This window comes from Triturus cristatus, chromosome 7, assembly GCF_964204655.1.
Source record: "Triturus cristatus chromosome 7, aTriCri1.1, whole genome shotgun sequence".
Taxonomy (NCBI): domain Eukaryota; kingdom Metazoa; phylum Chordata; class Amphibia; order Caudata; family Salamandridae; genus Triturus; species Triturus cristatus.
Window position 1 is genome coordinate 1,704,326,687 of NC_140590.1, and position 27,161 is coordinate 1,704,353,847.

At 46.7% G+C, this 27,161-nt stretch overlaps 1 protein-coding gene across 3 annotated transcripts in view; it reads right to left on the reverse strand.

Moving 5' to 3' along the window:
* The window catches only part of LOC146812816 (protein mono-ADP-ribosyltransferase TIPARP-like), a 280,445-nt gene that overhangs the window by 177,797 nt on the left and 75,487 nt on the right, over nt 1-27,161 (reverse strand). The gene's annotated exons all lie outside the window — the stretch shown is intronic.

A 27,161-nucleotide genomic window follows, 5' to 3' on the forward strand; every position in this document is an offset into this window, starting at 1 on the left:
GCTGTTTCCCCGTTGTCCATCAGGGTTCGGATGTCGTCAGTGGCGGCGATGAGGGCGGTCTCGGTGCTGTGGTTGGCCCGGAATCCGGACTGCGATGGGTCGAGGGATCCATTCGTCTCGAGGAAGGTGGCCAGCTGTTTGTTGACGGTTCTCAGTTGTTAAGTCTTTTTCCATCTCATTCGCTCTCTCATACGGTTTCTCGTAGCACCCAGTTTCCCATTTCAAGCCAAACCATGGTGCTAAAGAAGATCAGAAATACCGCCCTACAGGCAACTAGGAAGCATCCAGATTCTAATGAACGACTGAATGACTATAAAATTGCACAAAAAAACTTCAGACAGGCACACCAAAAGGATAAACAATCTTTCCTTGAACAATTTTAGTGTAAATTTATTTGGGAAAGTAAATATCGCAATTCAAGAAAATTTTGGGCGCTAATGAATAGACAAATCAACTGAACAATTAGCCAGGGGAGTGCAAACATCGCAGAGGGAGAATGGGTCAAATTTTTGACTGACCATTTTAGGGCCAATGGAGGAGTAGATCCAACAGCAATAAACAACCCTACATTGATCAAAGACAGCCATACGGAGTGCCAGGACTGTTCACTCGAGTTGACGCAACCTCAATGTGAGAAAATCTCTATCACTCAAGCAAGGCTGGCTAAAATATTATCAAAGGCGCGACCAGATGGAGCGCCAGGCCCAAACAGCCTGCCGCAGGTCCTGTTTAAAAAAAATATCCCTCTCTGGTCACAACAACTAGTAACCCTCTTCAATTTCACCCTGAGGAGTTCATCTATACCCGACTCTTGGTGAGGTGCAATAATCCACCCAATTTATAAATCTGGCTCCCACTCGTCCCCAAATAACTACAGATTAATAGCCTTACTGGACAATGAGGCAAAGTACTTTGCGAGCATTTTACTCAAAGAACTGAGCTCCTGGGCTAACCTGAAAGGTCTGATCCCAAAAATATCAAATCGGTTTTACCGCAAACTCGGGCAATATGTCTAACTTATTGGCACTATCAATACTCATCGATAAAGCACTTATCTCATCCAAGGTAGTCTTTTGCTGCTTCATTGATTATAAAGCTGCTTTTGACCGGGTCCCTAGGGCAGCACTCTGGGCAAAGCTAATGAAATGGGGAATCCCGGTCAAACTTCTGGAGGCCATTGTCCAACTACATACTAATACCTGGATACAAGTTAAGCTTGGCACCGGCTCACATCTGTCACGAAAAAATCACGATGACAAGAGGAGTCAAACAGGGATGTGTGCTTGCTCCATTGCTCTTTAACTTGTTCATTGCCGACCTTTCAGCAGAACTAGATATGATAAACAGCCATCCCCCTAAGAGTGGTGGTGTCCAGTTAAGCAACCTTCTGTATGCCAACGACCTCGCCCTTTTCAGTCTCACTCGAGTAGGGCTGCAACGGCTGATAAATAAACTACATAGTTATACTGTAACAAACAATTAAGAGGTTAACTTAAAGAAAACTCAAGCAGTCATATTCAGCAGAAAACAGTACGGAGGCGGTGATTGGACGTATAACAACTCTGGACTTGTGGTAGGAAAATCTTACGAATACCTGGGGGTTAATTTCAACTCCAGGGGTACCATTGCCAAACACCGCAGCGACATCTCAATGAAAGCTATGGCTCTCCGAGTGAACCTTTCAAAACTCTAAAAAAAACTGACAGTGTTGGAAGTAATGAAAGCCAAAATTGGCCCCACGTTGTCCTATGGCATTGAAATTTCCCGGGGCAAACTGAGCGCAATATTAAATCAACACGTGACTAAGATCTATAAAATAGTTTTTCATATGCCAAAATCTGCCTCGGCTTCACAGATAAGATTATAACTGGGCCTTTTAAATTACGAAATTATAAGTGCAGGTGCTTATCTAAAATTGTGCCGTAAGTTAAGGCAGGCTGGAGCTGGTCCCTGGAGTCACTGTTGTGGTCTGATATTACCCTTAATAACCCAGGTGGGTCCTATAGTCAGTTCTTCGATGAATGTGTACAGCAACTATTTGCAAGTGAGCTCTGGAATCTTTACCCTAGTAACATAGTCTTTAAAATAAGTATCAAAAAGCGTATCCGTATGTGGTCTCATAATACCGACAAAGCTCTTTTTGCCAAATGCAAGCATGCATGGGCAGTAATCAACTCTTACCAGCTGACTTCTCTTCCATCATACCTGCCCTGCACATACCCCCAGTACTTAAAATTGCGGTTTATGACACTAAGATTGGGCGAGTGGCATTTTCTGAAACATTTACCTCTTTGGCATCGCACATCAGATGAGCTACAGTGCAGGGGCTGCGGGGACTTAGTGGAGTCCTTGGAGCATTTTGTATGCCTCTGCCCTGCATTGCTTGCCCAGCGCAGATTAAAATTGAGGTCAGAGTGGAACAGATTGGGAGTCAATCATTGCGCCATTGAATCACAATCTTTATTCACCGTGCATATCATAAATTTAACCAGCAAATTGCAGGCCGGTAACAATCTCGAGGAAGTGCACAGGTGACTCTGTATAAAACCCGTGTTCTCTGCCCCAGCAATACTATGGAGAACCTCAATTAACATTTAAATAAATGCTACCCCTTTTATATAACATATTTTAATGTTAGTGCTGATTCCAATAAACAGCAACCCAGTATTGGGGTAGACAATGGGGCCACACATAAAGGTCAGCAGGGCCACATGCGGCCCCCAGGCTGTACTTTGAGTATCACTGGTTCAGAAGATTCTTGTGGAGCCAGAGCAGGTAGCTTTGTTAGAGAGACATGGTTCTGGCATTGTTGGGAAGGTGGCTCATATGGTTGAAAAATGTAGAAGTAAAGGGACCACAGCTCTCCTACTACCTCTAGGTGCTGAAAAAGCATTTGATAGGTTAGCTTGGAGTTCTTCAAAATGGTAACAGATAAGGGGGGACTAGGTCCAGCCATAAATAAATTGATTCGGGCTAACTACAGTCCGTATCAAACACAATGGAATTGGCTCCGACAAATTCTTCTTCAACAGAGAACAAGGCAGGGTTGTCCCTTATAGGCCCCTTATAAGGTCGAGCATTAGCGCGCATACGCTGTCTGCAAGACCCGCTTTAATCACTTTACCGAGTGTAATCCCGCCTGCTGTTTGCAATTGTTTCACTCCTGCGTCCCTTTCATTTCATGGCTCCTTACTGTTTAGCGTTTGGATACAACATTTCCGATTTAACACTAGGAGCACCGGTCAATTACAGTTTTCTTACACTCCTACGTTTTTGGGGGACTACTTGTTTATTTAATTACATACATGTGTGTGGCACGGCGCCGCGCCCTTTCAATTTAAGTATGGTTGCGGGCCGCATTTGTTTGTTTATGCATTTTTCTAAACAATTGTGGACATACTTTATAATCGCAGGTTTATAGGCACTGAAAAATTGCCAACAGATCAGTAGTGACTTTCAAGATAGGCAAAAAAGATGTTGACCCTCTGAGCTATCGAAAAGATAATTGTCTCTCTTGATAGCCAACACGTTTTTAATTAGACAAGTATACTTCACATTGGGCACTTGAACAAAAGATCTCAGATAAAGAGCCCCCTCGTGGGTACCTGTCGGGCATTGCAGCACCGGCCCGACGAGTAACATGCCCTATGATTAAGCAGGACACCCATCTGGATGTGTGAGGGTTCCTGTTCCTGAGGAATCTGACCTCCTTTCCGATCCTTCAGTTTATAACTGACCATATATTTGCTCTGTTATTTGCAGCAGAAGGAACTGCATATCCTTGTTTTGAAATACTTAACATTTCATTTACCATTGAAACTTATATTAGTACTTACATAAAAACAGGAATGTACACTGCATGGTGTCAGTCTGTCACAATGGCAGAACACTTTCAAAAGCTACATTTGCCATTCCAAGATACTTCATTTCCACTAAATGGGAAAAATATGCTTAATGGAGAATTACAATTTGGGCGTAAGCATACTCATTAGCCTCCATGGGTGGTTGCCAAGGCAATATCTGATAGGTTTATGGCAGCCTATTGGCTGGTCTAAGCACATATATTGTTGTTCCACTAAAGGATTTTCTCTGGCTATTTACTTGAGATACAGGCCTGGATAACAAGTCCTTAGCATCGTTACACATGCAATACAGCAGGTTGAGTACATCCCTAGTACCAGAATTTCTTCTTAAGAGTACGTCTTGTACGCAATAGATGTTAGTGCACTTACAAGACAGGAATAGTGGCTGAAAACATTATAGAGAGGCAACGTTTGGAGTTACACGACAACCTTCCTGGCCTTTTCAACATGCTCTCTTCTAGGCAACATCCATGAGTTCATACTTCACACAGATCATGGAGGTGTGTTTGTATTTAAGATAAAGAGCAGCTTAACAAACTACATTTACAGAACATTTGCAGACACTAAAACAGTGTTAATCAAATTAGTTAGCTGTGGTAGATCTTGTTTCATGCTGCTTATACCTTAGATGTGATTCATGACAATTAGAGAAATAATGCCTTAGACAATAGTGGAAACGCATCAATTTACATATAGCAAACACTAAACAAGCATTGGCATAGCCAACAGGTCACCTTTGAGACCTTGCAAAGTGTTTAGACAGAGCTATTGCCTTTGTATATTTCTTTAAGCCGTGTTGTAGAGCATTCTGAATGTTGTGCAGCATGTTGAAAAGTTATAATAAAAAAAGTGTTATACCCTTTTTTTGTCACCGTATATATAACCAATAAAACTTTATATACAACTGAACTACCCTAATAAAAACAGAATTAACACAAAGAATGTGTTCTAGTTTTGTTTCCCATGCATGCTGGCAAAGAGAGAGAGAGGATGAAGGGAGAGAGAGAACAGAATGCAAGAGACAAGACGGAGGCACAGGCAGCTGGAGAGAGCGAGGCGGAAGAGACAGTGAGAGGGGACAGAAAGGAAGACGAAGAGATGAAGAGAGAATGGACTAGAAAGACGAGAAAAGCAAAATGAGTGTGCACGAAAAACAGCATGAGGCTATATTTACTATCAGCGCACAGACTAAAGCGCCTCTTGGCGCTTTATCAGCAGGCGCTACTAATAACCAAGTTAATGTCTCTCTGTTCATCGATCTTGAATAAACTAAACACTCAGTTTGTTATCCTGGGATATAAACATGTAGCCTGCAGGTGGGGCCACTGGAATTATGTGGTAGGAAAGGGTTGAATTATGAGTCAGGATTGACTAAATTATGCTTCAAGAAAAGGCACATTATACGGCATAATGCAGCAGGTTTTCTGTTAGTATTACCTCATAATTTTGTAATTATTGAACTGGTTAACACTGTCTGGGCATAGGTTGCACCTCAGTTTAACACCCGAACATAGCAAAAAGCAACAGAAAAGGGACCCGTCAACCTTTGCAAAGGACCTTTCATTGACACATGTTGCTCCGATTTTAGTGATATTTGAACTGATTGAGCTAGAAACAACATTTTTGTGCAAAAATCTGTAGATTTTGCAGCAAATTATGTATTATGTGGCAAATGGGGTAGATACATAATTATGCGGAAAACGACGCACCCGCACATTCACATAATTCCAGAGGTCATGCTTGCAGGTGATCCTCAGACCCCTGCAGTGGGCACAAAACCCTCGAGCTATCCTGATTTCTTCAGCCAGCAGCTCGGTTGGTGCCCTAACCTCTGCTGGCACTGTGCCCTCTGCCCACCATGCCCAGTACATCCACCCTGCCATGTCCTGCGACCCACGGAGCCCCCCCATTCGCGGCCTCAATCCGGTAAACCCTTGAGGCCCAACATGTGCCTCGGATTAACAGCATCTTTCATCTTCAATTCTGTTTTTTATGGTTAATCTGACGCTGTGAGAGATCCCGTGTTTTCATGTAAATCCGGCAGAAAGATGAAGGGCCCGGCGGGGGCCAGTGGGGGCGCCTGGGTGAGCTCTGTGCACAGCAGGCGAAGCACGGCTCTGAATGTGTTCAGCAACCGGTAAAATACCTGCTAGGAAAACATCACGGGGGGGTTCATGTGCCTGCTGCAGCCGGCCATGCAACCTGTTGGCCACTGGTTCAGAGTGAGGTGGGGCAGCTCGGTGGGATAATGTGCTTGTTGCAGCCGTCGGTATGCATACTCCTTCAAGGCCGATGAAGGGTTTAATCGCTCTGTCAATAAAACAAGCTCCGTGGTTCAGGTCCAAGAGCCCTGATAGTTCCGCGCGCAGAGAGCTGTTTCTGAACCCCTCTGTGTTGGGGAGGGCGCCGATGCTTAGTGCCATGGTCAGTGTGCCTGCGCCTCATTGTTCGTGCAAGGATCAGAGTGCATGCGTCTCAGAGCGAGAGCCGATGCAAACAGAAATGTGGGAACGCGCCTTCTAATAAAAGCAGCAAGGAAACCCGAAACAAAACAGATGGCCCTTGCACGCCGCTACTGGCTCCCGAGAGCAAAACGTTCTGGCAGTAAACATTTCCCGAAAAGCTGGGACATCCACATGCCTTTGGCCAATTGCGTGCTGGAGCCAGACGCAAAGGCCAATATCGTGTGAGCACCACATGCACAAGCTTCTACAAAAGCTAAAGTGATTCCAAGAGGCCGATTTCCTAGAGCAGCGCATGCGTGCTGCGCTAGGCTCGACCTAAAAATCCAGAATACTCACATCATAAAAAGTAGGAATTGTTCTATGCTGCATTTTTGCGATATTTGTAATTTATGATAAACCAGAAGTAGTATTTCAGATATAAACTTGTACACAGCAGTTTTAAAAAGATTGCTGAATTTTGCTATTTTTTCTTTGATCTATAGAACATGGAATAGGACCTCCTAACGAAGGACTTTTGGGGATTTAACCCCAAAATGCATTGGGGATCGGGGAGTGAAACTTTTGAATGCACCAGATCAATAGTTTGAAAATATCAGGATGCAACAAAAATTGATGTTTTATCAAAACAACCAAGGATACATTTTCAAACAATTATACAAGAAATGGTGGACTATTAATGTGATCATGTAAAGCAATGCAAAAAAGAAAATCTGTGACAAAATCGAAGTCAGTGTACACTTAATAAAGTAGCGTAACCAGGGAGGACACATAACCCCAGCAGAAACAGATGGCTAACCAATGATATGGTTCACACAGGGATTAAAGATTGGGGAAAACAGTGGAAACTGAAAATGTTGGAACCTTTAGAACACTCAGTGACTCACTCATTGTTGCACACACTTTTCCTGGTTATGGGTACACTTCTGCTGCATTCTGGCTAAAGCCATATTTAAGACTATTCCTGACATGCAACATTCACCTAACAACTTGCTATGAGTTGTTGAGACTCTTGCTTCATACCAATTAGTCCCAGTTATCAACCCTTTAAGTTTTTTGTTCCCTCCCTTTTCTCCGAGCATTAGATTTCCCTTTAGGATGTGTTTCTTAATGTTAGCTTTAGCATAGATTATATCCTCAGATATTCATCTCTTGCTTGCCTTCTCAGCTCCTGTCTGGTCCAGTCTGCGCTGAGGTACTGATCTGGAATCCTGGTCTTCTCAAGAGGTCAACGGACCACTATCCATTGCCAAAACCAGTAATCCTGTCAACACTTGTACATCGTACTTATTACAAGGGGTGGCGTAGGGCTTAAGGTGAAACTCCTGGTTAAAAACTACTCCCGCTTGGATAATATTATACAGTTATTGGTCCTCAACTACTTCACTGTCTTCAGTTAAAGTCTCAACATAAAAATGTTTTAATATGTGAACCAATATGTTGGGGTAACGTGTGACATTGTGAATGCTATGTGCATGCTTTCTTATGCAGAGTTTGCCTGCCAATTACTTGAACTTTTAGCACTCCTACATGAAGATGCAATGGTCTCAGGTACACAAATGGATTCTCAGTGCCTCAACATTTTAGTTGATACGTAAGCTAACTTTATATTCGAATGATACGGACTGACAGCTGCAACACATTGGAGTAACCAGAAGAGCATTAAATGAAATTGAAATGAAATTATAATTGTTAGAGGCACCAATACCCAAGGGTGTCTAGTATGGGGAATCAGTTATTTTTTTGGTGAAAATGCTCAACAGTTGACACAACTCTAAAACATATCATGTAGATGTAGTAAGCCAAGGGCAGTGGGTGGTCTGTTAGAAATTCTCCACTGCACTCAGCATGCATCCTGGGGTTTCCATCTCATCGACAGCCTCCATCGATCTACAGGATCTCAGTGTCTTACATCTCATACTGTTTCTCCGTCAGCCCTGTTGTTTCATCCTCAGTCTCCGTTATCCAAGTCTCCATCCTATTCAAATTTAGTGTTCTTAAGACGGGCTGCCCCTTTCTCTTCCTATTTTTGCCCTCCTTGCTTTTTTATCATGCAGTACTCCCATCTCTCTTGCTCTCTACTCTACACTACTCTACTCTCCCTTTTCGTTCTTAGTCCCAAAGTCTTCTGGGTCACCTTAGAAATTCTTGGAACCTTTTCCTCAGAAACACTTTGTAGGAAATCCCCTTTTTCTGTGAGGTCACCGCTGGACCCAATAATTTTGATGGCTTTAGAATTCTCACATAGTTGAATTGGCATAGTGCTATCCGGCATATTTAACCTGCCTAAATCTCCTTAATATATGGTGCAAGGTGTGCCAAGGGGCTTGGAAGTTAAATGCCACTAGTGGACTGCTGTACCTTTTTTGCCACCCACAACAGTGGCAGTACATACATGGCTTCAGACCACTGTGGCTTGACTATTTCCATGTAAAAACTGCAATTCAACCTGTCAAAAATAAACCCTTTTGACAGAGCAAAAGCTCTCTTTTAAATATCAATACGTCATTCTCAAGTAGGCAAAGTAGCCCACAGGGCAGGTGCATAGTATTTCAAAGTAGGACATGATGACGTTTAATGTTAAAATGTCCTTACAGTGACTTGCACCCAAAAGCTATTTTCACCAGACAGACATAGCTGTTCTATGTAGTGCACAGATTAAAATTTAAATATTGTATATCCGGAATGGGAACAGCTTGAATACAAATTTAACAACTATTTGTCATAAATATAAAAAATCAATTTGAAACGGTAAAGTCAGATTTTTTTAAATATTAAGCAAAAGGTAATGTTTTGAAAGTTAACTTTTCTCAGACCAAATGCCCTAAAGGCTCATTTGCATTGGCTCTCCAGCTTCTCCTGGCCAGTATTTAGCATAAAATACGCAGAAACTATCTCCCAGAAGCAAACAATAGGCGGACCTCAATGGGCAAAGAAGACTCCTGTGAACTCCACCGAATATTGAGGGTGGGGGGGGGGAGGGAGGGACTATACATCCTTTTTGACAATACAGTGTCAAATCCTGCTTGAGGGTAAAATTCTGCTTGACAGATCTGCCGGGTTAACATACAACACATGGGGCACACTTAAAAGCGGAGAGAATAGGAGTCCAAGACAACTCGTCTGTATCCACTGCTCGGTTGGTAAAAGACTCTGTTTTTGTCCTGCCAGCCTTCAGTCTCTGGGTTTACATATAACCCATGGGGGAAATTTAAAAGGGTAGAGGCTAAGACCATTCTTGTGGATCCACTGTTCCAAGTTAAGCCTGTCTGCTGAGTGCCATAGCTTCCAAGGGGCTGAGCTCGGATTAATTTAGTCCCTTTGGGGGTTCACCCTGACAAGGGCTGTGATTATTCCTTGAGGTGGCTAGTCACACACCCAAAAATTCAATTTCTTACACTTCTGTTCTCTCTCCTAAAGAGTACCGTCTCTCCCACTATCTCCGTTGGTCTACATCTTTCCCTTGCCTGTCCTTCAGTCTTGGTTCATAGTTCTTCCAGTCTACTCGCTCAGTGTTCTCAGGTACGCCATGTTCATGCAGGAGTAGGTGATCCAGTACACATTTATGTTTTCAAACTCCTGTTTATCCCATTATAAATGTAGAACTACAAGTAGCAGAATGCAACGCAAAAACCTAGACTGGATAAAAGTACTGATGTATGGACCTCAGAAACATAGAGCTCTGCATCATACTCCTTAGTTCCCTTACTCCATCTTCCTGTCTCTCCCTTCTGCTTCCCTCGCCAGGGGCCCCCTCCCCTTTTGCTCCCTCACTAATCTTGTTCTTTCTCCATCTCCTCGATGCAGTGTACCACACCCTATCTCCCACGAGCCTCTCCGTGTTACACCATCTCTTTCAGATCACCTGTTCCTCAGTCTTCTTCTCCATCATATCCCGTAAGTGCCTCTCTCTCTTTCTATTTCCTCTCCAGTGTATCCACCAGTCCATCAGACGTTTTGTCCTTTCGCCCAGTGTCTACCTCACACAATTCTTCCTGCCTTTCTCTTAGGCAGAATCTCCCTGCTCCTCCAACAGTTTTCTATATTCCACATTTGTCTCAATAAGAGCCAACCTTTTTTCTAGAGGTGAGAAACCCACTGAACGCTCGACCCAGGTTTGAGACAGATGTGTGGCTCTGGCTCAGCTCGAGGTCCTCTTGGAAACTTGAGGCCAAAATAAGCCCAGCTTTCACAAGATGCGAGGTCACCTAGTGGCAAGAGCTTCTGACTATGGACCACTGGAAACCAGGTTTGAAACCCTGCTTCAGCTCTGTTAGAAATTCGGTTACTGGTTGACTGGGATGCTAGCCCTAGTCAAGCAGCAACCACAATCCTAGTCAGGATAAGGCACCAGCAAACTACAAATTAACCTGTGCTCACACCCTGGTAGCTTGGCACAGAGTAGTCAGGCTCAACTTAGAGGCAATGTGTAATGTATTTGTGCAACACTTAAAACAGTAAAACAGTGAAAACACCACACAAAAAGATCCCACACCAGATTAGACAAATAGAGCAAAATGCAATAAATAAAACAAGGCCAAAACTACAAACATCCAATCAGAAGAACTGGAGTTATGAATTTTTAAAGAAGAAACTGCAATGTAGCACCTAAAAACATAAAGCGCCAACTGTGGCTATCTGGTCGCACTGGCCCAGGTCCAACTCAAAAGTTCAAGCTGGCTGCGAGTTGGATACCCTCCCAGATAAGTCCTGCTGAAGATTTACCTTCTTAAGTTTTGACGCAAGAGTCCCATTCGCATTGGAGAGGCGAGCAAGGAGAGCATTGAAGGCAGTGATCGGCATGGCACAAGGACCAGGCTGGGCATCGTAGACAGGTGCTTTGTGCTGGCAGTCCCCCGTGGGCAGACAAAGCTGCTGTGCAAAGAGATGGGCTGGCTGCGTCTCGCAACGATTTTCGGTGCAGGTGGCCAGTTCCACAGTGAACTGGCCCCTTCGCGATAGCGAGGAGCCCAAAAGCTTGAATTAAAGAGGTCAAGAGCCACACCAAGGGTTCAGGACCTGAGAGGCACCTATTGAGGGGTCAGAAACCTGCTGAAGACTAGTCCAGGAGTTGTTGGGAAGCCGGTTATGTCCTTGAGGTTCAGATCATGAGGCCAGGAGACTATCCCTTTGAGACACTCTGGGGTCCTAGGTTCAAGATGAATTGCAGTTCCAGTTCTTCCTCTAAAGGCAAAAGGTCAGCAGGTCAGGACAGCAAGGGAGCAGAGTGGCAGTCCTTTCAGCAGCACAGCAGTCTTTCTTCCTGGCAGAGTATCCACAGGTCTAGAAGTGCACTGAAGTGGGGGTGACTCAGGTCCTTCTTTTATACTCTGGTGCCCGGTTATGGATGACACAGCCTATTTAAATTGTGAGGCTAAGCTCAGCTCCAACCTCCCATCCTGCCAGTGAAGGCCCATCCAGTCACACATAATCTCCCATTGTGTGTGGCTGACACAAAGCCCAACTGCACCCAGTCATGTGATCAGAGACAGGCTGCAGAGACCAAATGGCTAAGGCAAGAAAAGGCCTTCTTTCGAAAGTGACATTTCCAGGATTGCAATTTAAAATCCGAATACACCTTAAGCTAGGATTTTAAATTGTGATTCCAGAGTCACCAAATATGAAGGGGTCATCTCTTCCTATTTGGAAATTACAGTCCTAAAATGTAATAAGGTAACTTAAATGTTATCGTTTGGGAGAACTAGGCCTTGCAATAGTGAAAAACGAATTTAAGAGTTTTTCACTACCAAGACATGTAAAACTTAACAGTACATGTCCTACCTTTTAAATACATTGCACCCTGCTCTCTGGGCGGTCCAGGGTCTACCCTAGCGGTGGAATGTGTTTAACAAGCATTTTTCAATGCAATACATCTCACATTTGTTAAAGTTAGAGATGTTGGCGTTGACAATTACATTGTTTTTTACTATTGTTCTTTATTTGCATTTGAGAAATTAAATATGGTATGAAAAGCTAAAGTAAAAAACAAAAAAAATATTGTCATTTTCAGCTGCAACCGCTCTAACGCTAACAAATGCAAGACCTATTGCATTGCAAATACTTGTTTCTTCATACCATCTATGTAGTAACACGTAAATCAACATAGTCCGGAATACACGAGTAGCTGCATTGTACTATCCCTCGTTGTACTTATGTTATAGTACATGATGTAGCACACTCCAACCAAAATACAGGTTTTCAGCACTTCACTTGTGTCTAGGAGTGAATGAACAGGTAGCAGCAGACTATTGTTTACAGACCATCTCTAAAAGAGTTTATTTCACCCCAACCAATGTAAAGTTATCTTCAATTACAGAAAAACAGTTTTCAAATGCAAAAAGATCAAGGACATTTATGTTTTATGTCCCACATGTTTTAATTCTCTGTGCATTGCACTAGTATGCATAAATGATGTATGTTTCCGCATCTGCTCTTACAATATTTCTACACATAAAAAGCATAGACAGCGCAACCACATAAAGTGTAAATGCAATAAATTCTAGTCAATGCAAATAAAGAATCCCTGAGGAAACTTTATATGACGGGACATGTCACATGTGGAAAAGAAAGAAGGAAGAGCAATTTGCTTTTGCTGGTTTTAAGATCTCAGTACATTGGTTAGGAAGACATAAAAGCGTATGTGGAACATTCAGCATTTAAAAAGTCAGTTTTCCGACCGTGTCTGAAGTTTGCCCAGAGTGGAAGATTTGGGTTTTAGACAAATTGATCTTGTCAGAAAAAATGCACCACCCACTGTACTGGACATCTCTGGATTGAGCAGGAGTTCAAGCAGGTAGAATAAAATCTAAGTGGAGAGCCATACCACCACACGTTCTCTCCTTCCTTTAAGTACGTTTTTCGTATCCAGCGAACACTGAAGGACAATGGTAAAGACTGTTTGGCGCCCTTTCAGTGTCAAAGTGAACTAAAACATTTTTCAAACCAGGAACATTATGGTTTTGCATGTGACTGGGAAACGAAAGAACTTTCAACCTCCCACTCTGAATGCAGACGGCTACACCCCAACTACATCTAATCACAGCTTTAGTGGGTGGGAAGCTCGGGTGTGGAATTGGCCAGGAGCACGATAATTGCTTGCTAGGGAAGGAGTGCCTGTTTATGTTGGTTCAGGACCCTGCTTGGAATGAGCCTATCCTGGCTAAACAGAGAGGACAATTATTATGCAAATGTGGTCTCAAAGAAACATAACTGAAACAAGCGTTGGCAAAGCCCACAGGTCTGGGCGTAAATTGCTAATACAAGAAGCATTTACACATTAGAAAGACACTCCGGAAGGAACCAGCAGAAGGGAACAAATAGGGTTATTGTTGTAAATTAGCCCCTCATCCAGCTCAATGCAAATGCTTCAGAGGAGGAGGAAGGATATACCCATCTAGCCAATAGCATTAGGTGTGAGAGGACTACTCCACTAGATTGAGTCAAGATGTGGACTGACAAAGTCTCATGCATATGGCTGAAAGACGCTAGTAGAAGAAAGCCAATGGTTTAAAGGGGCGGACCCATAGCAACTATGTATATATTGTTAAATTAGGCTTGTTTGATTGCTTCACTGTCAAAACCCAAAACTAAAAAGTTTCTCCGCAACAGAAAAGCCATCACATAATATGGTTTCTAGGTGAAACACAAGAGAGGCACATGGAAAACTACATGGATATGAAGGCGTTTTCTGGCCATAACTTTCAATTTACATACCTATGGTTTTATTAAACTCAGACTAGGCCAGGAGGGCATCACACTGCTTTACATACAAAGCATTAGAACTATAACATAAAAGCAGGTTATATACAGAAATACAGAATACTGCAAGAGAATGCAGGTGTAGATAACATCAAGCTTTGCAAGTAGTACACATATTACATGCAGGAACACTAAAGGGGAGGGGGTGTTTGCCTGTGAAAGCAACCCCCCCCCCCCCCCTAGGAGATTTGTTCCTTTTAGGTAATGCTATGTGCCATGGAGGATGCACAGTTGTTCTGTACTGAATTTTGAAGCTTTGCAGTGGAGATAAATTTGGCAGCCGCACAATGGGCTGCGCTGCTCAGATGCAGCTGTGCCAACGCAGATTAGATTTACATTAACCCAGCGGCACATGCTTAACTGGAACAGATATGTGTCACTAGTCTGTGTACATTTCATCAGATGTCAAAACGTCTCCCTGCACAGCAGGCCAAGCTAGTCACAATAGACCTATTATTCTCCGGCACCGACGTCAGTCTGTCCTTATTAAACCCAAAGAGCTGCAAAAGTGAGGGGGTGTGGCTTAACAGCCAGGACGGTCGAACTTGAAATTGGGTAACCAGGTTCGAGTCTGGCCAGAGGCTCAAACATTCTGTGATTTTGGGCAAATCACTTAATCTCCCAGTGCCTAAAAACTCATGTGTCCGTCTGCAATACAAACTGGTGCTCACTTAAAGCGATCCAATATCTTGGGGTCGAGTTAGAGCTATATAAAACTCCCCCTCCCCCCCCCCAAAAAAAGGCTTGCGAAGCATGGCCACGGATACTGCACTACTGAACACTAAAAAGCACAAACACTTAAGGGAAATGGGCGCTGAGCCAGGATTGTAATAATTAACAAGCAGCGACAGAAGCAGACGGCAAAACATGCAGCGACGGGCCGAAAGCATCAATACATTTTTTTAAAAGTTCTCCCAAACAGGAGATAAAGAAGAAAGCACAAGTACACTGTACTTTGCGGGTGCTCCTCAGCCTTGAAAGGAAGTGAAGTATCAGCTGCAATGAAGAGTGACAATGGAATGAACCAACGGTAAGCAGGAGGTGGGAATAGAGTGGTTTTTATTGATTCCCGCAGATCTTGCAGACAGCGCATGCGCGCTGACAGGCTCAGCCTAAAGATGGAAGGTTTAGACCTGGCAAAAAGGTTTCTTTTGCTAGGTTGACCTGGCAGTTTAAAACTGCACACTGAGGCTCTGCGATGGCAGGCCTGAAACAGGTTTAAAGGGATACTCAAGTGGATGGCACAGTCAGTGCTACAGGCCCACTAGCTGCATTTGATTTACAGATCCTGGGCAGATGTAGTGCACTTTACTCGGGACTCACAAGTAAATTAAATATGCCATTTGGTAGCCTATGTTAAAATGTTTTATGCAGATAGCACAAGCTCCTTGACCCTGGTTAGTAGTAGTAAAGTGCACAGAGTCCTAAGGCCAACAAAATGTAATTGAGCAAAAATTGATTTTGTACAACTACAGTGTTGCTCCATCTATATCCCGAATCAAGGCCTCAAATAGGTTACACATGAGAAATGACTTAATTCACTAGTAGCATTGTCGGCAGGTTCAACAACATTTCTGAGTTCATGTTTAAAAACTACTTTCAATATTCGTCAATGCAGTGATATGTCCTACATGCAAAATAAATACACTTTTTTTAAGTTGTAATAGACTATATCCAGGGCTTTAAGTGGGCCGGGACCTGCCCGTGCTGAGCACTGGCAGTATGAAAACAAGCATTTGCATAGCCAATAGGTCTCGCCTTTGGGACCTTAAGTGTTTAGCTATGTAGCACAAAAGAGACAACAGTGGCATGGTGGGCAAAACACAAAAGATGGACTAGAATGCACCCGAAGGAGAACCATGGGGAGATTAACTCAGGTACTTCACCCGTCACTTTTCCCCATATTTTGCTAGTGGCACAGCCTGCCCACAGTACTAAGCACCACAGTAATTTCCATATAGAGGGCAATACTACACTTTACAGAGTCCATGCTCGGTCACTTAGTACACTGTTTTTTATCCAGGTAGGCAAGTGCTTTGAATGCATGCAATGAGATTTTCTTCACAGTTCGTATCTTTGCAAGCCTTTTCAAACTATGAAAGCTGCCCTTACTTATTTTTGAATACCAGCCCAATTAAGATACTACCTTTGCAAGATGAAAGATTTCTGCACAAAGCAACTTTTGGGTGGCGTTTGGCAATATTAACATAGGTGCGTGCACCCTGTGAAAGAAAGCCTCGAATTGGCAGCTCTTGTGGAGAACATTTCATCAACGGACTGTCCACTCTAAGGATTCCCTCTACAGTATCTAGTAGGTGTGTAGGCTTCTACCGAGAGGTTTAAAAAGGAACCCGCCATCTTCACGAGGGCCCGGGAATATTTTACAATCACGTGCATCCCTGAGGAGGCTAGGATTGACAGACTGGTGGAACAGGAAAGGATCACTCCAAGCTCTGTGCAGAAGCCGCTGAGCCATGGGAGGAAGGCGGAGAGTAGGGGCCAGGGCACCAAACCAAACCTTCCCAGTGAGGAGACGGGCCGGACCGTGAGGGCTCAGCTCTGCCAGCAGCAGAGGCCTAGGAGAAGCGCACGCTCCCTCGCTGCCTGGCGCAGAGACTCCCGGAAGGGACTCTGGTCGGCCCCTCCTGTGTGAGGAAAACCACTTCCAGAAGTGGCAGGACTCCGCTTCCTACTTGGAGGAACACATGCAGGCGAAGAGGGACCAAAGTGCGTCCCTGCCTGTCACAGAGGGGACACGGCGAGCCTGGAAGACAGGCAGGCGCAGACAGCCAAGAGGCCATGTACACAACACAGTAATGCCTCCACGGCGAGCCTGAAAGACAGGCAGGCGCAGACAGCCAGGAGGCCATGTAGACAACACAGTAATGCCTCCAATGCAGGGGGAGGAGATTATGGAAGTACGGACAGGAAAGGAGAGGCAAACACGAAGGGACTCAGAGAGAAAGGGAGCACAAGGTTAGAAGCGGCCGCGAAAAGCACAAAAGTGAAAGCTAATAAGACAAGCGCAGCCGCGCAAAAGCTAAACAAAAAACAACCTTTGAAATGTGACCCGAAACAGATGGCACACTGCGCGCCGCTGTTTGTAACTGCAAGCTGTAGGACGTGAGCGGATCCATTTCCTGGGAAATGTGGGACATGCACCCGCCTTTGCCCAATTGCGTGCTGTCTTTCCACGCAAAGCCCAATAGAAAAAAAGCTAAAAACCAAAATACACACGCACAAGCGTTTGAAAAGTGCAGTGATTCCAAAAGGTCGTTTTCCTAGACCATCGCATGCGTGCTGCGCTAGGCTCGTCCTAAACAGGGCATTGAAGCAGGTCCCTATTCGGCCCTTGTTTTCGAGCACTAGCCTTTATGTGTCATGCCATGGCAATACAGACTGGTGAGGGCAAGCTCAATAAAGATGGCTCTTGCATTGTTATGCGAGTCACACGTAATTATTCCATCATTAATCTGGAATCTGAAAAGAAGGGCACAAGTTGAGGGTACATGTGGGTAGATGGAGTCTACCCGCTCTTTTCACATGGTGGACGCCGTCTACCCTGCCAAGAGGTTGAGTCTCTCAGAAATATGCTAAACTTGTATCAGCATATTTTCCAGACACCGGGACACATTCAGCAGCGCTTGTACGCTGTCTGCATTCGTTCCGAGCAGCAATGTGAAGGCAAGGAGGGGGCTTATCAGATTCCAGCTGGGCCCACAACAAAGATCGGAGTTAAGGGGCCTTTGGAGTATCCTGCCTGGCACCTATCGGGAGCCTCATACCTAAATGCAGTGGAGAGGAAACAAAGGTACACAGCTTATCACTTCACAGGTACTTAAAAGAAACATGCTTCTGACTTTGTTCAGTCCCTGTATATAAAAGAGATATGCATGCTCCGTTAGAATGTCAGATGCATTTGTATATTCTAGTATTTGCACAAATGACAATTTAAACACCCCTATTTTGTTTTATTATGGGCTATTCATACCAATGAAGCGTGTCAGAGTGCTTTACATCACATGTACAAATTATACATCGATAAATCAAATGTGTACAAATAAAGTGGAAGATGTAAGCCATAAAATAGTGAGGATTACAAAGTGTAGGAGCTACATGTCCTTCATAGCTTACTGTGCTATATTAGAAGGATTAACAATTTATAAACTGCAAGTAACAAAAGGATCTCTGTATTAAAAGCAGTAACTCATTCACCCATTCACATAAAATAAAAATCGGTAATTTGCTTGTTACACAATGTGCTTTGCGTAAACAGACAAAACACAGATCTCTCCTGCAAATAAGTTACCCTCCAGTCATTTTACCATTATTATTTACTGTGATTTAGCTGGAACACAAAGATCTCTGCAGCAGGTGCCTTAACTTTATCTAAGATATTTTAAAATAGAGACTATGCAACCAATTAAGCAGAACAGATTTACTCCTGCAGTGCTCCTGGTTGTCAATGTATTTGTCGCAGGGCTTTTTAAAAGTAACAGGCACATGCATCAAACATACCATTTGCGATTCCTTATTAGCGAAAAATAAGGATTCGCTAATAAGGAAGCGCAAATGCCTATGCATGTAGGAATCGCTGAGAAAATAGTGATTCCTACAAATTCCTTAAAGGAATGGCTCCCCATTCATTCCTATGGGCCTACAGGCCCATAGGAATGAATGGGAGATTGCATGCGCAATTTGCGAGTACCAATAGGTACTCGCAAATTGCACACACAATTTCAAGGGTGCGAGGGTGTCAAAATGACAGCCTGTTGCACCCCTGAAATAGTGATATGCATCCATGTTGCAAACACACACATGCCCCAAGGGCATGTGTGTGCACAACATGAAACTTTGAAAAAGTTTTTGCAAATTACCATCCAGTTCAACTTCATGGTAATTTGCGCCCCCTATTAGCGAAATCGCTATTCTAAAGTGGTTCTTGCATTGCATTTAAGGATTCGCAAATTGCGATTCCTTAAATGCAATCGCAATTTGAGAAATCGCAAATAATTGCGAATCCTCAAATTGCGAGTACCTTTATGCATCGCAAATGCCCTTTTTGAGGGCACAAACGGCCGATTTTTGCAAATCGCACCGTTACCGCTCGCAAAAATGTTTGATACATTTGCCTGTAAATGTATAAGTTGAGGCCCAGATTTTGCGATGAGGTTGTGCCACTTTTTGGTACAATCCCCCAAAGCAAAAAAATTCATTTGTTAAATATTGTAATGTGCTCAAATATACTCATGATAGAACTGCTACACATGTGTGAGGTTTTAAAATCTCATGTCACTTCTTTTGATGTCACTTACTGGGAGGTCATGGGTTGTGATGCCAAGTTCGATGTCATACAATGTGATGTAATTAGCCATGACGTCACTTGCATACAGCGTTACATGGTCAGTGCCCCCACTTCTTTTTTTTTTTTAGGACTTGTGCCCTGTTACAAAGTAATAGTAAGTTGAAGGATGTTGTTTTAAGCGTATCCTGGCCCGCTGTGCCTCCTTTCTCTGCTGGAATCGAGCAGCATGGCTAGGGTCAATGTCAGAGCCTCTTGCAGCTGCCGTGTGTGATTCTGTGTTGACCCCACCTCTCCTGTTCCATGCCTTGACCTTTGCTGCTGGATGTGATGGTGCTAGAAACCGAAAGGGAATCAGCCCCTGGACAAACAGAGCATTAGAATAATGGAAGTCAAGGTGGCAACTATCTGGGACTAGCCTATTTATGTAAAGCGTTCACGACCCTGCATTTCCCCTTTTTGTCACGCCTTCCTATCCCCCTATGCATCTGATATTGCTGGATCACAATTACGCTTGTAGTTTAGCCTGAGGCTGATGTGGAGCCATAAATGTCTAACCCGCCAAATTTAACCATAAGAAAACAAGTTATTCATGGCATGAGCCGGGATTTCGGAAGTTTCAGACTGTATTGTAATTTGCGTGGCATGAAGGAGAGACTCTTCGGAGGGCATTCATTGTCAACATGTCATGTTTACTTATTTGTTGACTGGCACTCCCACTGCTCATAGGCGGGCTTGTACGTTTAAAGTGTATCAGGCTCCACCACCAGACACTCAGCGAGATGGAGTCCTGCTTTCAACACACAGCACACTGATATACGCATGCCATTTACAGAAATTGCACATGATGGGAAGTAAATATCAGAATGTATAGCATTACATAGCTGGCTGAGTTTCCCCTGGACCCCCCCACCCCCCGGCTTCTCCATGCATGTTCAGGGACCATGCGCACTCGGTATCTGCTTTGGTCATGATCAGAATATAAAAATCGTGGCAACATCATGTGTGAACATGATGATGAAAAAAAATTGTTTAATCTGGAGTAGCGTTTCTTTAAAAGGCTGCCACGCTACAGCCATTTAACCTCTGTAGTCTGCGCCATTCTTTGACTCCACGTCTGTCCTGCTCCTGCCAATTGTCGAATAAAGGAGCATAGCTTTCACTGGTGCAGCAGGTGCAGTGGGACTGGGGCCCGCTGGACCTGGATTATTATTGGATTTCACCGTTCAAACAGCAGCCTGGAGACCCATGTCTTTCGTTGCACTTGGGCACATGACGTCTGGCTGCCTACACCACTGCTGTTTTAGAAATGTTAATGTGTGTCTTTTGCTGGGCGGGGCACAGGTCTTAAATAACGTTTTACTATCCTTTGTTATATGAATTTTTTTAAGCACACAATTCTATCTAGTTCTCGATTTAGGCCACGGCCCTTCAACAGGTTTACCACGCCCCCATGGAGAACAATCTCTCCCCCCCCCCCCCCGACCCCGAGTTCGTTCACCCACTTAAAGCACCGACTATAGCATATTTTTGTAAGGCTGCCCGGGGTGGGGGTTGCGCAGCGGCCCGCCCCCTTGAGGGCGGCCGCCTTAGTGCCACAGGAAGGCACAGGGGTGGGAGGTCTTGTCCCTGGGCTTGACCTAGGGAGACCCCAAGCAGGTAGCTGCTTCCGGCGGGGAGGAGCCTTGAGGGGGGTACTTATTCGGTCCCCGCCCCCTCCTCGCCCTCTTGTCCGCTCGTTTTGCCTTGAGGTCGTGTCGCCGTCGCGGGTCAGTCGGGAGTGCGCCCACCCCCCCCCTGCCTCTTTGGTAAGTCTTGCCGGCGACCTCCTCTCGCCCCGGCCCTGTCCCTGGGCAGGACCAGGAGACGGGGCCCTGTGGTCGGTGTACCACGGGCGGGGGGGGGGCCGTGCTTCGAGGGCTTGATGGTGGCGGGGGCGTGATTCGACACGGGGCGTGGGAGGAGGGGGCGCCGCCCGTCTGAGCCTTAGGCGGCAGCACGGGTGCTTCGCCTGAACTATGACTACTCCCACGCCCGGTGCTACCTTGTAGGGGGCAAGAGTTGGCTGCATTCATGCGCTGGTGCCGGGCGCCGCATCCCGAAGGCATCCCTTCTCGGCGGGGGTGCTCACCTTCGTCGAGCTCGGCACGCCCCCCCCCCCCCCCCCTCATCGACTCCATAACGCAGGCAGTCCCGGGGCCATCAAATATGCAGTATGTAAGCTTGGCCAGGGGTCGAGTGCTGGCCCAGCAGGCTTGCGGCTCCGGTCCATTATCTCCCCCCCCCCCCGCACTCCACTTCTCCAGCTGCCTCTACGTGTAGAGTTGTTCTCCCCCTGCAGGCCTCCTCGCAGTGATCTGCCTTTTTCCAGCCTACTCCTTCTCCAACTACTCCTTCTCCAACTTTCTTGATCCCAATTGACTAGCTTGCCCCTGAGGAGTTAATTAGCGTGTGTGCGCCTGACGGCCTCAACTCTGCTTTCCCCTGTTGGATGGCCTGTTCTTGTCCCCCCAATGTCCTCGCAGCGTGGGGCGCGCTTTCCCTGCACTCCAAGGGAATCTGGGCCCGGGTAGTCCAAGCTGTGAGGGGTTGCTTCCGCCGGTTTAGCGGTTAGAGCTGCCCAATAAAGAGCTGGGGGCAAGGGTTCGAGCCTCGGGGCTCAACATCTAGTTAATCAACGCGATTGTGCAAGTATGCCATGCCTCCCGGTCACACCCCTTTCCTGACTATAGCCGAGCCACGAGGTCGCATACACCATGTGCCTTCAGACAATCCTCGACCTCCCCGTCACCCCGCTATGGCGCGAGCATAATCACTAACCGGGTTCGAGGCTCGGCAGGGACGCTCCACATTCGGCGATTGTGGGCATTTCCATGTGTCCGGTGCTAGGCTTCCCGGTCACGCCCCTTCCGGATTATAGCCGAGACCGAGGTTGAATTCACCCTGGGTCTGCAACAAAACACTATCCCTCGTGCCGGAATGAGTCACGCTTACGGCGCCAGGCATGCGCTCCTCCACCTTCGGGTCGCGTTCGCGCTAATAATAATTAAAAATAAAAAAAATGTTATCACGCTGTTTATCTGGAGCAACTCACTCCTTGCATGTTGCCATGCCATCGCATGTTATGGGCCTGGTTTGTAAGCCGGTAAGCTTACGTGGTTAGAGTGTGGTGCTGCCAATACTAGTATTGTGGGTTCAATCACCTGCATCTCCAGACTCGGCCTCATGGTCTCGCGTCCCCGAGCTCATGAGCCGCAGCTCTATGGTGAGTCTTGTGCTTCGGGGTCACAGATTTCTCATGACAAGGGTCAAGTCCTGCCGATACCGTTCAAATGACCTGAGAGAGCAATTTTCAATCGGTGGTTTAATTTTCATTTGCTACGTTTATTTTCGCTTGGGGAAAGGGAGGTTAAAAGTGCCAACCTTTTCGGCGCCAAGGGGGCTCACGGAGCTTGGTGGTGCACCACCGGTGTCTCCGGCGCCCGGAGGGCGCATCCCAGGCATCACGTTAGAGCCGTCCCGCCCGTCGCAGGGTCACTAGCCTGGAGTCGCGCAACGAGCTGCACCGGGCCGCAGGCGCTTGTGGGTAGGCCGGGGAGGAGGGCAGCCTCAACATCCTTGGTGTGCCCCCCTCCTGAAGTGAGCTAATATGAGCCTTGCTCAAGGGCAGCCTCACGCAGGTGTCTGTCCAGGCTCTCTCAAGATAAGGCTGAGTTGCGATTATGCTGTCATGCGTCACACGTTTGGCAACCACTTAATCCCCTCTTCTCCGCGTCGAGGGGGTGCCGGGGGGCATGCCTGCAGGGTTAAGATTACCGGTTACGGACCTGTCTCGTGGTCTTAAAGACAAAGGAAAAAACTAGGATTGAGCATAGCAATCGGTTGGCAGATTAAAGGGTCGACTGCAGTCCCCGGATTCTTGTCAACGCCACGACTACCGGAGTGGCTGGGCTCTGCACGGCGTTGAGGGTGTGGAGCGTCTGGCTTGCGCGTGGCGTTTCACCAATTCTCTGTGACTGTATGTCATGTAAACCCAGGTTCACGGGCTGCGCCCCTATCCTTCGGTCAAAATTCGTGCACATTGCGCCTTGCCGCCGCCCCCCTGTTCGGTTGTGGAATTGTTCAAACCTAATCTTCCAGTGAGGTGCAACGCGCCGAGCGGTCCGCGTTGCGGTGATCTGCGGGGCGGCGCTTCACTCGGTTTCATGATTGCCATGCCTCCCAGGGTGGGCACTGGGCACTGCACGACATTTGAGGGGGGGGGGCGCCTGGCTTGCCCTTGCCCCCGGGCCAGGGTGCGGAATGTTGGTACAGGAAACCAGGGATCGAGCCTCGCGTTTTCATCACGTAGTTCTGAGGCAATTCACTTTGTGGCGTGCCTGATCATGTATTGCGATCCTGTCGAATGCATAGCGCCTGCATACTCCGGGTTCGTGTCGCGCCATATACGCCACGTGGCCCCGCTCCCAGCTCTGTTGAGCGATCTCACGCTCTCGGCAGTAAGGAGGCGCCGTGCGCCACGCGTCCGGGGGGCGGCGCCCACCGCGGTTCCTCTTGGTCGCCGGCCCCCCCCGGGGTGTGAGGTGCTAGGCTCGGCGGTGGGGTGGTTTGGAGCGACGAGTCCGCGTAGCGCGCCGAGGCCCAGGCCGCGGACTTGGGTACAGGAACCAGGGATTGAGCGTCGAGGTCGCGTTACACCCGTGATTCTGGGCATATCACTTAATCCCCCGGGTCTGAATATGTAGGTTAGTACGGTCTCACGTTCAGCGCTCCCATCCTTGGGTCGAGTCTGCGCAATGTATCAGAGGTAGGATGGTACCAATTGCTGTGCAGTGCGCAGGCAACAGGCCCACCCATTCGGGCCAGGCGCGACGGGCAGCGGGGGCAGCGCCGCGGGGCCAGGCGCTACGGGCAGCGGGGTCAGCGCCGCGGCGCCTGGACAGTTTTCCCCTCTTGTGCAGGGTGATAGGGAAGAGGGGCGCAGCCGCCAGTTACAATGATACCAAAGAAAGTAATGAGAGTACAGATTAGTCACCACGAGCCTGCCGGCGAGTGGCCATGGGGGGGGGACACATGCATCTGCTGCTTAACACTTGGTTCACAAGGGGGCTACAGCTGAGGGACGGCGGGGCCAAGATGGCCCACGTGCACCTAGCTCGGGCGGGTGCCTCCTGGTAGGTTGCACTCAGAGGCCCCCTTGTTTCCTATGTTTTCTGTCTCCCCAGCAGGTCACGATCGTAGGTTGACTTGGACCTCCGTTGAGCAGACCTTCCCTCCTGTGCCTGCCCTCTCCCGCGTTCTGTCCCAGTACGTATATATAGATCTCTCTCACCATCGCAACATGCTTTCTCCCCCTTTACTTATGGTTACGGAGTAGTGTCTCTCACATCGTTGTGTGCCCTGTCACACTAGGGAGGTCAGCCAGGTGTCGTCTGCAGCCTGCGTTGGGTGCGCATTGGGGCAATTTGAAGGTCGCTGTATATCTTGTGTATATCCACGTGTCTGGCAGTCCAGGTGCCGGTGCTCGCCATGAGCGCATTGCATCCACTATCCTGCAGCAATGTGTGCGTGTATGCGTGCACCAGTTATGGATAATTTTAATCAAGTCTAAGCAGCCTTGGTTGTGGAAACGTGCTAGCGCTGGCCGCAGGTTTCTGAGCAGCGGCCCGTGCACAGGCACACATTCATTAAAAAAATTAAAAACTGGTGAATAGCGACAACAGTCCAGGAGCCTGGCCTTCGCCTGGTCTCAGCGCGGTTTCTCCTGCTGTCGGGACAATGCAGTGATAAAGTGTAGTTTGGTAGACAGTTGTAATGGGGATGCAACTCCTAAGTGACTGATTAGGATTTACACAGCCTCATCATTCCGGAACCATTACATGTACAACGGAGCCACAGTTGTTGCTTACATTACGGAGGCAACTATCTCCAACAAAAAAAAAAAAAAAAAAAAAAAAAAAAAAAAAAAAAAAAAAAAAAAAAAAAAAACTGGGGCCGCACTTGCCACACACAGGCACTATGTGGTTAAGAGTAGGAGGTTAAGGTAAATGCGCAACAGGTTACGATGACTGTGGAATTATATTGTTATTGGCGTTGAGTGAGGATCGGCGGTGCTGAAGGTTTGCCTCTAACGGAAAGGGAAGAGCCGGGGGGGGGCTTCCTTCGGAGGAGGTCACTGTATAGCCTGTGCATTTCCTTTTTCCCTCGCCTTTTATTAAGGGCTCTTCCGGGTGTTGTATAGAATTTGCTGTCTGCTGGTGTGGGGATGCCAGCCCAGCTTTCGTTTCGCTGCAAGTCTGACATGAGGTAGAACAGCCCTCGGTTGGCCATGCAACTGAGCTATAATGGGGAATTATTTCATTACATGCAATTAGCAGCACTGATTAGCCAATAGAGGGGCTTGTTGTAGGTAGTGCACCGTGTGCAGTAAATATAGGGATGGGATGACGTGCTTAGGATGTCAGGTAGCTGGAGTCATGTTTAACGTTTCAACACCTTGCGTTCACATACTCTTATTGGAATCTATTTCTCAATGTGCATAGATTAACGCCATGAATGGTGATCAGTCAGGTTCGCAGTGAATGTTGTAAATAGACCTGGCGAAGCAATGATCTGCCTGACTTTGCCTGGGTCACCAGTAATGACTGCGGCTCTCACTGTTGGTAATGCACATAAATAAATAATATGCAACGGGGGCCCTGGCTCACAGTAGTGGGCAAAGATCACACACGCCACAGGTTCCGAGGCCGGTTCTGATGCCTGGCGTTGGGCGCCCAGGTTACTTCTGAAGGATGTCCGTTGTTATTTTCTCGATTTGTTATACGATTGGTTATTTCCAGGGTTTTCCGCGGGTGTAGAGCGTTAGGCGCTTGTTGTCTTTTCATCTGGTTGTTTTGATGTGGGACTGTGTTTTCCTTGGGCACAGCCACGTGGTGGGTTTTCTGTGTCGGACTGGGGTTAGCCTTCCGTTAACCTTCTGATTGAGTTGCTACTACTGCTATTAGTATTACACACATCAGGTACTCGTTTGAACCCAACTATAGGTACTCTAGGACGCATGTCCTCCATCACACACGCTTCAGACCAGACTGCCCCTCCTTCCTCCCCCCCCCCCCCCTCCAACCCTTGGAGGAATAGGGGTTCAAATACTGGTGGGGTTGGCAGGCTTGGAAAGAGGTTGGTGGCGAGCTCCCATATCATTCGGTAGGAGGATCTCGAAGAGTCTTTGGGCAGGTCATTGGTAGCTCCTCCCGCTGAATTTGCAGTCATCTTATTCTCACTGGAAACCCCTACTCCTTCACGCCTATTGTAAGCTGAGGGTGCTGGTTGACGCTGTTGGACCTGCGATTAGTTATTACACACACCTGTGTGCCTTGGCATGGTTTGTTTCGCATCAAGGCCAGTTTGGGGTTACTGGCGGATTGTTTACTCCAGGGCTGAAGCGGGCACTTCTAGAACAGGGCTAGATGGCTTAGGCCAGGCAGCAGGACAAAGGTCTTTTCGGCACGGGCAGAATGGTGCAGGCTGCGAAGTAGCGCCATTGCAGAACATAGATTTGTCAACATCCTGCTAGGAATTGTTAGCTGCAGGAAGGTATTGAACCTGGTGAACAATTGGTTTTGGGTTCGTGCTCAACAGGAGCAAGGGATTTGCTCTCTGTTCCATCAGGGTACGGGGACCGTCTATAGCACCAGGTACTGTAAAGCTGCCATTCTCGCCCTGGGCTGCGGTGTCAATGTCATCCAACTTTGCAGCCAGACCCTGAGCAGGCAAAGG